Consider the following 11,902-nt stretch of genomic DNA (forward strand, 5'->3'; position numbering starts at 1 on the left):
ACCAATTCGGAATGACAGAACATTTGTTCTACCATTTGGAAATGTTCTAACGACTTTCACACTTCCAGATTAGCAACGTGGGAAAAATAAACTGGTGACAAGGAACTGGTAAGCTTGTTCTTAGTTAACATCTTTTCTGTAATTCCTCCGACGATGATTATCTTGCACGAAACTTTTACCAATCACAACATCCCTGAGGAGCTATCAAAATTTATGTTGTCATTTGAAAAATTTTATCGATAATTTGCCTAGTTTTTATAGCTTTTCAATAAGGTGTAATATAGAAGGAGTCAATAATATCCCCAAATGAATATATTTATTCATAATAAACTAAAACGGAAGTTTGTTTTCCCATACTCAATATGTGGTACCATACACAGATGTCTGCAAGAGACAGATGCTCGGTTGCTATGAAATATATATATTTTTTTATTTGCTACACAGCAGGAAACTCCAAGTCACTTAAAAGAGGAAACAAAATAAGTAACGTTGATTTACTGATATATATATATTTTTTATTTTGAAAAGATAATTCTGAAGAACGTTTTAATAATTATTACAAATTTTTTGATGCAGTGTTCGTATCTAAGTCTATCGTTTTATTTACACGAGATCTGAATGTGATAGTCATTTTTTTCTCGTTCGAAATAAAATACCTGCATATAAATCAACTATATTTATATATACTGTATATATTTATTTATTTTTATGCATATATTTCGTCTTCTATATAGACTTACATTTCATACATACATATATAATATACGTATTTTAGATGGATAAGAATAACTCAATGTTAACAAATTTTAATTTTTTAAATGTTTAAATCGAAATAAAAAAAATATATTTTTATAAATTAGACTTTAATTTATTTCACATTTTGTAAATTAATGATTATTTTATTTTATTCCATTGTCGTAAAAATGTAGGAAATATAAAAAAAAACATTATGTATTTTTCCTCTTTATTACATTAAACATTATATTATTCATTGTTCTACATATTTGTATGTACTCTAAATTTAGTTATATGTAACTAGTTTTAAATGTTTACTTTAAGAGAAAGCTTTCTTTTGTCTTAAAGTTTACCGTTATTATGTTGATAAAACGATACCCATCACATCAAACTGAAACAATTTTGTGCAATGAAGTGTACATAAATGCTCCGTTGTCCTCGAGAGGTTGTGGACGATCTTATCAAGGCTATCTTTGCACAGCATAATGGCTAAAAGCCACTCCGATCACGTGACAACGCTGATGGATAGGGTATTGTGATAACCAACTCTCCTATCGCCCGTTGGGAAGAGGCTGAGCTGTGACGTCACGTCAGAAGACGATTAAAGTGAGTGCACCGCCATGTCAGATGGGAGACTAAATAGAGAAGGCAGAAGAATATTTCTCATACATTATGAACGCTTTCAAATGACGAAGAGAAACAGTTTAATACACTTTATATTAATGTCATCGAATTTATTTAATAGCATTTTAGAAAAAAAAAAGTTATTAATGTTTAACATTAACGACGAAAACTAAAAGTTTGTGATATCGAAATATAATGTCTACATTACAAAAAAAAAATTAAATTTATGCAAGAAAACTTATGTTTTATATAAATTACGTAGTAAATTAATTTAAATTAAAAAAAATTGCAAATTTGTAAATTTAATGTAGTTAACGGGATGAAAATTGATTAATTTCGATAGAAGAGACGAAACGAAAACATAATTAAAGATATTAAAGTACAAACAATCTTCATTTCGGGGTCAATTTGAAGAAGAAGAAAGTAGAAAATACAAAATAAATCAAAGTTAATTTGGTCCAAATCGACAGAGCGTATNCTCTGTATAAAAAAAATAATAAAAATATGAAAAAAATTTCAGTAGGATATTTTTCGTTTTTAAAAGATACCATTTATCATTTTCTATTCATTTTGAGACTTTTGAAAATAAATTTTATAATGTAGAAAACTAGAGAATTTTTTTCTGGGTAAGATATACATATACAAATGGTTCAGGAAATGAAATAACTTATGAAAATAGCAACAATACAATAAAAAAAAGGCGAGAAATGAATTGGATAATAAGTAGTTTTCGTGAAAAACATAAAAATAAGTTGAATAATGGAAAAAAAATTTCGACTAGAAATGTTTATCAAAGTGATTATTTTCTTGTGTATATTATTAAAAGTTCTTCGAAGATAGATATTAGTGAGAAAGTTAGCAAAAACCATAAGCAAATAATGTATTATTAATTGTGGAAGTCATTTCTTATTCAAGCCATTAACATTCTTATCTGAAAGAACAGCGGCAGTCAACGATTCAGTCCACCTCAACACCTACACATAGCATACATATACATACATATTGCTAAAGAAAATCCTGACAAGAGGAGGAAACGTCTTCAGCCATCTGTTTACGCTTATGGGAGAGAGGAAGCAGAAAGACATTAGCATGACGTCCGTGGTACAAGGAGAAGAATCGATAGACGAGCATAATCACGTCCCAAATATCCTGAATTATACATCTCCGTCAAAGCGACAGGGTTTGGGCGTCTGACTAAATCCTCGCAACAAGGGACAACTGGTTCTAAAGTTTGTACCCTAAAAATATAGTTTCATCCAAGACGCCTTTACTTCGACTACTTACAATGAAGACACGTTGAAGTGGGTGTTATCTTTAATTCGGTAACAAGCAGAAAAAAGTTTTTTCCTTGTTTTCTATAGCTGTTCTGTTGTTTTCTTTGTCTGTCAAGTACTGAGATACTTATTTGTCAGATTGTAACCTTCCAATTATTGTCAACTTCTTACAATTTTGAAGTTTCTTTAACAATTGTAAAATTTCATTATGAAAAATCATTTTGTTTTAAATCTTTTGTCTTATATCTGTTCATTGTATGCTTTACAGAATAGAATTAATTTCTTTTCTTTTAGCTAAACAAAGCACAACGCCTCAATTAATACATAAAAAATGTTTCTTTTGAACTTTTTTTATAAGTGCGTTATAAGCAGGTAAATAGAATGGATTTACGAGTTTATTAAAAAAGAATAAAGAAATTTATAAAGGTAATTAAGAAACTTTAAGTTAAAGAACCCATAAAAATATTTTGCCATAAATAACAATATAATAGCCGAATAATTAAAAAATAAGTAACTCATCATCTTTATATAGCCTAACATAGAAAAATAGATTCTCAGTAGAACGTTATCCTATGGGCAAAATGGGGCTTCACCAATATGGACCGCAATCAATTTTTTTTATAAGAAAATACTGTATTTCCCGAAGAATAATGTCTGAAATCAATACTGTACTGTACATAGGGCCTCCCGATTCAAATTTGCCTGGGCCCCACGAAGCTATAACGCGTCACTGAAGAGACTAAATATAAAAATTTACTCAAATTCTATTCGAAAATAGAGAAAATTAAGCATTAATTTCATGTAATAAAATTAACACTAAAATAAATGTAAACTTTTATAATAAATCGCAGCTTAAAGCAAAGGAAAAATAATTTAAAAAAATAATTAAAATACAGAATAGTTTAAAAAAAACTGGTGAATCGATAAAAAGACGATAAAAAAGGGTAAAAGATGCTCAGAAAAAGCATGGAAATATTGCACTTAATTCAATTGTCGCAACAGGCCATAGTAAAAAGCTAGTAGTTGATGACTTTTTATTGATTAGTATTAGTTAAAAAAGCTCTCAAGCATTTGGATTCATTAAAAAACAATACGATTTTACACTTTTATTATAAGTTATAAGAGATAGAAAATATACCAATATTGTATAATTCGTAATATGACGAAAGTATAATCGTCTATTAATGAATCAGTTATCTTCTTTCGTGAGTTAATAGTTTGAAACATCTAATAACAGGTTTATTGACATATAACACATAAAACTGCCGTTTGTGCAGATTATCTCTCAAGGTTACTGCCGATTTCTGACAATATAGCACTAAAAAAACTGCATGGATTGCAATCATCTTCAAAGTAAATATTTCATATACGAAAAGCAAGTTTGCATCTTATTGCTTCTTTCTCTAATCCTGAGTTATTGACGAACGTCTCATCCATTAAGTTTTTCACGCCAATTAATATTTGCAATTTATGAAATAAAAAAAAAGGTAATTGTTTCTTTCGATTGTTGTCTTTTTTAAGTTTCAAATTTCTTTCAAATTTTAGAAAAAATAGAAAAAGAATTTTTTGAATAAGGAAAGGAATTCTAGTTAATACAAAAACATAAAAATGATATAAATGTTTATCTCTTAGAAAATTAGCTTAAAGGAAAGAGTGATGCGAGTACGATAAAATGAAAAATTTAAAGGTTGAAGAACATTTGAAAAAAGTAGTAAATACATTCTCAAATTTAATATTTATTAAAATTTAATATATTCAAAATGCTGGTTATAATAAAGAAAGATAACAAATTCTGAGAAAAGAAGAAAGTACACAAAATAATACAGAATATATTTTTTTTTCCTTTTTAAATAAAATTTCTAACTTGAAAAATTGTGAATGATTGATAATGTCTGAGAAGTAATAAAGGATAACTCATCATGAATCATTGCATATTTGTTAATAAAAGATTATTAAAACTCTCCATACTTTTGTATGATTTTTTTAAAAGAAATTTCATATAACGACAAAAAAATCTTTTAAAAACAAAATAACTTTATTAATGTAGAAGAAGGTTTTAAAAATCAAAACATAGTTTATAAAAATAATTAAATAGTATTTTTTTTAAGTATGAGTTGTTGAAACATTTATTATGGTTTTTTTATGTCGTGAACTTATATTATTTATATAAAAACTCGTGTATTAAATTATATTTTTGCAAATTTAAATAATAAAAAATGAAATATAAATTTCAAATTTTATCGAAATCGTTTAATAATTAATCAAATTTGTCAATGAATTTCTCTTCAAATATTATAAAACTATTTATAAATAAATAAGTCGTGTCGTTCTTATTTATTCCTTTATAAGAAAAAAATGTAATATCACTGTTTATGACATTGCTTTGTCCTTTATTCATTTACTTTTCTGTTTTCTTTATGAACAGATCAAGTTATAGCTACTCAATACCTAGATGTGATGTGAGAAAGGAAGCTATAAATCATCTGATATATTTATATGTGATGAAATGCCATCGATGAGATGTTTACTCTCCGACATTAACATTAATATAATGCATTTCAATAAATTACACCAATCATGTAACAATTTTATACAAGTGTAGGCCTAAAATGTATATATTTCATATATAAAAAAAAAATATGTTTTAAATTTAAAAATCTAATGAATTTAAAATATTTTTCCAATACTTTTTTTGAAACTTCCAGTGTTAAATCATCTTCCTATAATGTTAAATATGTTAAACTAAATATTATGCAAATGTTAGATGTATTCCATTTATGGGTTAGATTTTATGTTCGCACATTCATTCTTGATTGTTCTCTTAGCTATAACCCAGAAAAGATTTGTTAGACGAGCAGACGGAGTCGAAGATCACCTCTAATGGGGCATGAAGTGCCAAGATCACGTGATCGGAATGAGAAATTCGGAATTCCTCCCTTCAATATGGTCATCACGTATCTCGAATAGAAAATATTATAGGCGAAAAAAGGGATAAAATTAAAGAATTACATTATATAAATATAACATTAAGAATTTATTAAAGTAGGGAAAAAAATTCTTAAAATATTTTTTGTTTCATAAACGGTCTTTATATTTTTAATTTAAAAANAACAGGATGAAAATTGATTAATTTCGATAGAAGAGACGAAACGAAAACATAATTAAAGATATTAAAGTACAAACAATCTTCATTTCGGGGTCAATTTGAAGAAGAAGAAAGTAGAAAATACAAAATAAATCAAAGTTAATTTGGTCCAAATCGACAGAGCGTATATTAGAAAAGATTGTACAAAACTAGATCCAATAGCAAAACGGTGAATGAAGTTCAGGCAGTTCTTGAAAACGAAACTGTAGCAGCTGAAGCAGAACTCAATCAAAATCTCATCAAAGGTGTCTTTAACTCGACCTCGGAACCAGCGAGGAAAGACGACAAAACAGAAGAGGGAATTGTCTTTCCAACTGGAGACGAATTGGCAAAAAACGACAACTGAGATTTATGTGCAATAAAAGCACACCCAGTATCTAAAATCGGTTGTTACAAAGGACATGTAATACCCGCATTTATTTGGAACCAGTATTTTGGTTCTTGTCAGTTCGAAATGATGATTTCGTTTGCTTGTCAAAGCTTACGTTGACAGAAACAAGAAATATTTATCTTCCTGTTTTCATCCAACCATCCGTGATTTTTATCCATGGCGTCGAAATCTACGAAAAGACAAGTTATTTTGTATTTCCTTCTTTACTAAGATGCGAACCAAACTTTACGTTTAGAAACTTTGCTCCAACAAAGCGGAAAACTCTCGGCTAGAAGTAAATAAACTTCGAATAAAATAAAAAGTAAGAAACTAAATTCCATCGATTTAACAACGGAGAGGAGAGGGAAAAAAAAGATATAAATTCGCATGTGAGAAGAATTGCAAGCGTTTTGTTTCGGCTCTAAAATTTCGGCAATAAAACGCATGGATAACGACACATGCAATCACGAAATTCTCCTTCATTTTACTTCTATTAGTTTGCTCCAAATTATTATATTTTAACACAAATTTTAAATAAATTAAAAAAAATTCATTACTGCATACCTTTACTTTCCTTTTCTATAAAGCTTCAACTGATCTTTTAATAAATGAGAATAATAATAATACTTATTATTACTGAGCAGTGTAGAATTAAAGCCAGAATTTTTATTATTTAAACTCTAAAACAAGCTTTAAAATAAGTTTTTAGGTCTTCGTTAATAATTATCATACTTAATATTACTTTCATATATGTGAAAAGTCCTAAAAATTTAAAATTTTAAACTTCTAACGGACAAAACAAGATTAAATGGATACTAGTGCAAAAACTCTTCATAATATTCTATATCACTTTTTACAAGGAATATCGAAGATAGTTACTTAACCTGTCAACAGTATGCAGTTGATTACCAAAGACTTCCTCTATACCTGTACTTTCTATTTATAAATTCTCTGCTTTAAATCAAGAGATTAAAGTTAAATTTCCTGTCGGAATCCCAACTTTTAAAAATGGATCAAAATCAGTTTTTATACTTTCTCGCTATTAATTCAGATAAAAAAAATATTAAATAATTTTAAAGTTTTTAAAAAAATTCTGATTTTTTAATCGTTAAAAACTAAATAGATGTAATAATTGTATTAATTTCTATAAAGTGTTCTTCTTTAAATTAATCGTAAGATTTTAAAGATCATAAATTTCAAAATAAATATTATGTTTTTACGTTTATTTTTCTTAAAAATTATACGAAATTTCATTGTAAAAATATTTTTTATTTGTAGATTAAATGAATACTGAATGGCGGATTGTTATGCCTATAGCTCGTCGCAAGGTGTAACGTGCTATAGGCATATTATACATATATATATATGTGTGTGTGTGTGTGTGTCAACTTACATAAAAGTTTGCTAATACCTTATCGTGATTCTAAATCGATGAAAAGTTGTTAAAAGAAATAAAAATAGATAGAAAAAGAGAAAAAAAATATCCACTTATGTGTGCAAACCTAGTTTTAGTTTAAACAGAAACGGAGAGTTCCATTAAGCTAATGTATAACGTTTGTCAGTCATATTACAGTTCATCAGTTTTGTTTAAATACGTGTAAGATTGCTTCCTATCGTCTTTTCTAGCACGCTGCTGTTTTTCTATCAATACATTTGTCTATTAAATAAAATTTTCAAATACTCTTTTACTTCTATGTAAAATCCTTTGTTAGATGTAATTGCATATTGATTTCTCAACAGATAAATTTACAAATTTCTAAGACAAAATTTACTCTTTTACTGTAATAATCATATTCATGCGTAGTATAATTCCATCTTCTTTCTTATCGATGTTCTCGAGTTTTCACCGATTTTTAGCAACGTTAGATTGTAAGGGCGATGCGATAACATTTTGCATAACAAATTTGACTAGCTCCAAACATGCTGTCGACAATGATAACTTAATTATGGTATGCGACAAAAAGAATAGCACGGCTACAAGAACAAAATACGGCCGTGTGCATTAGACTGAATTGAAGTAGTTGGTGTCTCAGCAATGATTTAGAAGCTATTTCACACTCTCTTCTTCGACTAACACGAAGTAACATTCTAGTCTTGACAACTGGATATCCGACAGACCCCCACTGCCACCATGTATTATACATCCTAGAATCTCTTCTTTCTAGCATCCTCTCTTCTCTTCGTCTTTCCAAGCGTCAACTTACCTCATCCATCAACGTTGCTAGGGTTACGACACCTTAGTCGTAACAACAGACGATATAGGATGGTGGATTATTGAAGATGCTCTATGGTAGTTTTCAAACTCATCTATGTTTCTGTGTCACATACGATAACTTCCAGTTTGTTGACAACTACAAATTTATTATTTTAGTGGATTAAATAATGAAAACATACTTTAAACTGTAGTAATAACTTGTAAAGTTTATTATAAAAGTTTTTAGTATATATATTCATTTTAATTTTGAAAGTTCACCTAAAGTTTTTAATGTATTAATATATGTAAATCGGATATTTTGAGCATAGGTATCCATTAAAATAAAAACGAAAATTTAGAACAAGCGATGTTAATATTTGGAGTTCAAAACTCAAGACAAAACACAGTAATTTCAATTAATTAATTCGATTCAATAAGAAAAACAGACGTCAGCATCTTTGATCATATCTTAATGTTCAAATTCAGAATCATGCAGATAAAGTTATTTTATACATAAAAATTTCAATATATAATATGAAATTCTATTATTTAACATACTACTTAAAAATTTATTATGTATAAATCGATTAACCGTAGAAAAATCCAAATATTTGATAAAGTAGAATGTAAAAATGAAAAAATTTCAAAGAACTTTTAGTTGAATGGAAACGTATATTAGAAGATTGAAAATTTTTCAACAAATTTTATCTTTTAACACTTAAATAAGATTTGTTTGCAGAGATTTGTGTTTAGAATCGAAAAAGATTTTATAGAGACAAAGCCAGGTATAGAAGTAACAATATTTCATTTCTTTTCCTTCATACTCAAGGGCCATTTATTCCCACTTCACGCAGAAACAGGAATGAAGAGAGAGCAGTTTTGTCGCGCTGTCGTCACTACAATATTAGGGCCAGATTCCTTTCATGTTTATTCTATATTACTCTGGGAAATTAAATTCGTGCCTACATACATCGTCGAGGAAAATTTCGAATAAATCCAACAAGCTTTGCAATATTTTATTGTTTATATCAATATTCTATAGAAAAATAGTAGTTTCTTCTCCCGGATATATTCATTCAAACATATTTATAAACAGTTATTGATATTAAGTTATTATTTAGAAATGTATTCATTAAAATTTTCTCTTCTATCGTGTCTTTAAAAAAGTCTTATCAACAGTTAAGAGTTTTAGAAATTTAATTTAATATATCAATTTCAAGGAATAAAAGAATACATTATAACGTTTAACAATTCAGCAAAAGAAAAAACAAAATAAAAACACGAAAAAGTTTGCAAGTCGAATAACAGCAAACATAGTTTAAGAAAAGGGGTATTGGAATTCTGCCAACGTTTAAAACAATTATTTCTCTCTGCCTATAATGGAGAAGTATAGTTTACTTTTTGTATTCTACTAGTCCACCTTTGGGAAATAAATTCCGTTAGAAAGCAAACATTCGAAAAATATCTTGAAATATTTTTACAAAGTTTCATTTCTCAATAATTTCAAAAATAAAAAATTTGCTTATTCGATTTATATTATACTTTTATTTATTATATTATTCATGTTAACTGTTTCATCGTAGATAGCGTACAATATTAAAATTTAATTTTACTAGTGAAAAACTCATTAAATTGCTTTTCTAGTGCCGACTTAAAAATAGAAATATTGATTGAATGACCTCATATCGGTAATCAAGGAGAAGCTGGCAATTAAAATATATATATAAAAAAGGCAAAACGTCATGTAAACAAGAAGAGACAATCAGTCAAAGCCCTAAGATAGATCATCTAAAAACAAGGAATTCCCTTCACAACAAACTGCGATTAAAGTAGAACAAACTGAAGTACATTAGTGAGATTAGGCTGGTAGGTGAACTGTGACCAACTTTAGACCCTTCCTAATTAACAGAACACTTTAGGGAAGCAACGTTGGAAGGAGAAAGGATAGCTACCATTATTTAAAAAAACGAAATAAGTTTCTCCTAATAGATATAAAGACTTGGAGCGTTAAAAACATCGGTAATCATTTCAAAATTTTGATCCGTAGTTTAAAAAAGTAGCGATTAAACTCCCAAATAAACTTTTAAATAACATTAAAAATATGTCATCTCCTACAAATTAATTTAACAAATTACCCAAAGAGTTATTTTTAATCTAACAGAATTAATATAATTAAGATCTAATTTTATTAATAAGTCTAATCGCTGGACTATTATGTAACAAGCTGAAGTATTGGTAAAAGTCGTTATATGGGAGAGGCAATCTAAAGCTGAATTTTTTTTTTCTAATAACCGATCCATTAGTGTTGAATAGCGCTGTGACGAATTCATTAAAGGATAATAATGATCTTAACGGCTTATATTTCACAAGAAATCACAGATTTGAAACAACACGAGTGTTGATTCAATGACGCGAGAAATTTCGGCATCATCTGGTCCATCTGAAGACCTCTTGATGATAACTTCGGTCCATTTCCTTTCAACGATCGAACCAATTCGGAATGACAGAACATTTGTTCTACCATTTGGAAATGTTCTAACGACTTTCACACTTCCAGATTAGCAACGTGGGAAAAATAAACTGGTGACAAGGAACTGGTAAGCTTGTTCTTAGTTAACATCTTTTCTGTAATTCCTCCGACGATGATTATCTTGCACGAAACTTTTACCAATCACAACATCCCTGAGGAGCTATCAAAATTTATGTTGTCATTTGAAAAATTTTATCGATAATTTGCCTAGTTTTTATAGCTTTTCAATAAGGTGTAATATAGAAGGAGTCAATAATATCCCCAAATGAATATATTTATTCATAATAAACTAAAACGGAAGTTTGTTTTCCCATACTCAATATGTGGTACCATACACAGATGTCTGCAAGAGACAGATGCTCGGTTGCTATGAAATATATATATTTTTTTATTTGCTACACAGCAGGAAACTCCAAGTCACTTAAAAGAGGAAACAAAATAAGTAACGTTGATTTACTGATATATATATATTTTTTATTTTGAAAAGATAATTCTGAAGAACGTTTTANCATATAAAAACATGAATAAACGGATCGTACTATAGTTTTTGAAAGCGTATATTGACTTGTTTATACGTATAAAAACTATTAATTAAACGAAGAAGATCTACTTAATTCAAAGATTTTACAAGTATTAAACACAAATAAGCCTATATAACGAATACGTGTACAGAATATTGTAGATAAGTATATATGTAAAACTATATCAATATAGTTTTACATATATTATATAAATTCATATTAGTTATAAAATGACTCGATGATCCTTCATAATATTCATAAGAATTATCTGTTAATTAGACATATAGAAATTGTACCTTACTTTTGAAATAGATGGTGAGTAAACAAGAAAAACTTACAAAAACATTTTTTAAATTTAAACTATTCTTTGTATATATTTTAATTTTATATCAAATATCCATGTTAATTCTACAGTTATATTGTACAAACACATTTGTATTAGTATAATAATAAAAGGAAAGCAAATATAAATGTTATTATAGTTAATTTTAAAGCTAATAAAAGAATGA

This window comes from Centruroides sculpturatus, unplaced genomic scaffold, assembly GCF_000671375.1.
Source record: "Centruroides sculpturatus isolate CEXI.00-Female unplaced genomic scaffold, Cexi_2.0 scaffold847, whole genome shotgun sequence".
Taxonomy (NCBI): Eukaryota; Metazoa; Arthropoda; class Arachnida; order Scorpiones; family Buthidae; genus Centruroides; species Centruroides sculpturatus.